Here is a 3,537-nt window from a genome sequence, read left to right as displayed (position 1 = left end):
GTAGTCACTTGTTCAAATATCTAAAAAGACAAATATTTAGGAACGGAGGGAGTATTTGGCATTTTCTTAGGGAATCAAAGTCTTCATGGGGTTGTTTAATGATTACATGGAGAATACGGGAGCATGTCGTCTTAGCCTTCATATGCGTCGTCTAGGTCTTTGCTTTTGACTAGACCATGAAGGCGTGCGTTGCCGCGCCCGTCCGCTACAAATACAATCATAGAAAAATATACGATAAAATTTCATTGGTTCAAAGTATAGGTAGTGGTGTTACTTTTTGTACATAATCAGCCAATGACAACCGATGTGGTATGCTAGCTAAGGACCTTGGTGACTTCGTGAATATTTGCTGATAGCACATCATGGACAAACTCCAACCTGCTTGTTGCTGCTGCGATGAAACTTTGCTTTGCATCATGGATGACCGGTTGAACACACATGTGACCAAAAAATCGATCTGCATCATTGTGGTGGCACAAATTTGGTCAACAGGACTGAACAGTCACAAAGAGTAGAAACCAACCGTTGCAAACAACAGCTACAATCTAGAAAGTAATTAAAACGGACGTTTCAAACTGTCAACGCAACATAGTGCTTTATCATGTACAACTAATAGATTTCCCACTTGTGGGAGAAAAATTATACAATAACAATGACATTACTCATTATCTAGTATTTCCGATAATCAGTTCGAGTTAAACTAAAAAAAATAAAGTTCGACTTCGCAGTTCAAAGCTGTTCGACTTCATATGCTCCAGCACCAGCCGGAACAGGCAAACAATAAGGCCAATAATATAGTATTAAAGCACAGGTTATCTACTAATCAACCAAGAACATAAGTTACAAATCCTCATTCCTAGCCGCAACTGAGCAACAGACATCCACATTTGCATTTTCCAAGCAGTAAATGCATTCCTAGCTTGCATGGGACACTTCAATTGTTAGATAAAGTAAAAATTCTTCCTCATAATGATTGGACATGACAGATCAAATTAGAGTTAATGAGTATTCTGTAAGAGCAGGTATGCAAAAGAGAAGAGCACTGACAAACGACAATGAGTCAATGAGGTGACAACAACTTTGTATATCTTAGAATTTGAGTTGACACATACCTTAGGAACTGAATGTGTGTCAGTCGTCACCCTTTATCTTTTATCTGCTAACAAAAAATAATTTATAAAAGACAGACGTTAGACTCGATATTAACTTGATTTGGAACTTTACCATTCAATCAAGATATACAATGAATAATGCAGTATCCACATAATATAAGATAAAGTGTCCTTCAAATATAACGATTCAGTCTGGCAAATACTTAAAGAGGCGCCATAAATTTTACAATACGAAACGCCAAGGACGACAACATGTAATAGTCGAGTGCTTGAACTATCACACATGTTAGCCAGAAATAAGGATCCACAATAAGATCCTAGGAAATGCCGGCTAGCTTGTCAAACTGAAAATATTTTTTCTGAACAATTGTTATCAACAAGCTCAAATAGGCAGGACCCTACTGAGACACCCTCTGCATATAAATCTACCTGGAAACCTGTTGGGAATGGGTTTACTCTTTATTTGGATGTCCATATTACAATCTCTGTATTGAATAGAAATGGAATTTCAATTCAGTGAGGAAACTGAAAGGGCACGAATACGAATTCACTGGTGTTGTTCACTGAATTGGCCCTTGAAATTATTAGTACTATTTAAGACACATAATTTGTGTGATGGATGACTAAGAGTCTTGGTGACCGCAGACTAATTACATTAGAAAGGAATAAATCGCCATACGGAAGAGCTTTCCTGCAATATGATATATAAACTCATAGTATTAGATAAATTGTAAGCATATTAATTCGAGAGAATCTGAACTCCACCTGGTCAATAAGAACACTGAATTTATACCAAAATTCAAAAGAAGTAGGTGGGAGGCCTTCTAGTACAAGTAGCTTACAAATTTCTTGTCCCTTCCAACGTGTTAGGGTCAAGAATTGGAACAGATCGCTGCAGTGATATTATGAACTATCCATCAGCGAAGGGAGAAGCAGTACCACAGTTCGAGTGGAGGCCCAGTATCGCACTCGTATCGTGGCTCCGGTGGTGTTGTGTTCTCGTTGTCCTCCTTTGTGTCCTGAAGCCGTTGACGTCGTGCCCTATTCCTCGTCCCACGTCGCCGCTGTTAGCACTCACCATCCTATCCCCGCTGTAGCCATGATCTCCAAACAAATTAGCGATTAGCATCTACTATAGCATGATGAGGGAGAAGCAAGTAGAGAGAACTTAGGCGTCAACCATGGCTGCTCAGGAGGCAAGGAGAGGAAAGATGTAGTAGAGAGAGAAGGGCATAAGTAGCCTCGTGAAGTAGGGAAGAGGAGGTGGGCAGTTCAGAAACGGCCATGAACAACAATGGGAAGCCAAGAAAACGGAAGCGCAGCGGCGACTCACCTTCCGTGCAATTAATTGCACGAAAAAACCGCGGCGACTCCACCCGTCGCCTTCCCCCACGACGCGGCTCCGTCCGCTCTGCTTTTTTAGGGTTCCTTGCTCAGTTGACGGCGTCTGCCTGACGATCTTCCATGTGGAGCGTAAAAAATAAATCAAGGCCCATTTAACAGCTTTCGGCTCGATTAATGAGAGGAAGTTGAGGTCGCTCTCGGGAGCAGCGGCCCGGGATTTCCTATTTGGCGCTTATGCGCCCGTTTGCGAACGGGCGCCTGCAGCGCTCCCCCTTCGCTCGCGAGCTGGGCCGGCCCATGTACGTTTTGTTTTAATCTGAAAAAAGGTTCCAAAAAAGTGCGGGCCTGCCGGAGTCGAACTCGCGATCACTGCCTTCATTTCCAACGACAATAACCACAACACCACAGAACCACACGTGACTTCTAGATTGTTTGTTTATCTAATTGTCCGCTCCAGCTGCACGGATCCGGGGAAGCTTCCCAAACCGGGTTTTTCCTCTATTTCTGATCCGTAAACTACCATCTTTTTCCTCTATTTCTTATCTATTCTTTCCTCATTTCCTTTTTCCTATTTCTTTTTTTCTTTTTCCTTTTTTTTGTTCTTCCTAGTTTGATGTTTTTGCTTGAAATTTGTGAACTTTTTTCTTAAAAATCGATGAAACTTTTTAAAATGTGATGAACTCCTTTCCAAATTCGATGAAATTTTTTCAAATGTGATGAACTTTTTTCCAATCCAATGATTTTTTTTTCAAATTCGATGAACTTTTTTCCAAATACGATGAACTTTTTTCAAATCTGATGATTTTGTTTACAAATTCGATGAACTCTTTTCCAAACTCAATGAACTATTTTCCAAATTCGATGAACTTTTTTCAAATTCGATGAACTCTTTTCCAAACTCGATGAACTCTTTTCCAAACTCGATGAACTATTTTCCAAACTCGATGAACTATTTTCCAAATTTGATGAACTTTTTACAAATCCAATGAACTTTTTTCCAAATCCGATGAACTTTTTTCAAATTCAATGAATTTTTCTTAAAATAATATTAACTTCTTTTCAACTTTGATGAATGTTTTTC

At 39.8% G+C, this 3,537-nt stretch overlaps 1 long non-coding RNA gene across 2 annotated transcripts; it reads right to left on the bottom strand.

Annotated features, from left to right (window-relative positions):
• Window positions 1-222: 222 nt before the first annotated feature.
• Window positions 223-2,576, bottom strand: LOC123046003 (uncharacterized). 2 transcript variants are annotated; one of them, XR_006421869.1, is made up of 4 exons: window positions 2,446-2,576; window positions 2,052-2,203; window positions 1,113-1,156; window positions 223-457 (listed from the first exon to the last, which is right to left on the bottom strand). It is a non-coding gene; the product is annotated as an uncharacterized lncRNA (long non-coding RNA). The 2 variants fall into 2 exon arrangements; XR_006421871.1 differs by lacking the exon at window positions 2,446-2,576 and adding an exon at window positions 2,293-2,436.
• Between the last annotated feature and the right edge of the window lie 961 nt (window positions 2,577-3,537).

The sequence above is a fragment of the Triticum aestivum genome, chromosome 2B (assembly GCF_018294505.1).
Source record: "Triticum aestivum cultivar Chinese Spring chromosome 2B, IWGSC CS RefSeq v2.1, whole genome shotgun sequence".
In the NCBI taxonomy this organism is placed as follows: Eukaryota; Viridiplantae; Streptophyta; class Magnoliopsida; order Poales; family Poaceae; genus Triticum; species Triticum aestivum.
The sequence above is the reverse complement of the archived record's forward strand: the minus strand, read 5'-3'. Positions and strand labels throughout refer to the sequence as shown.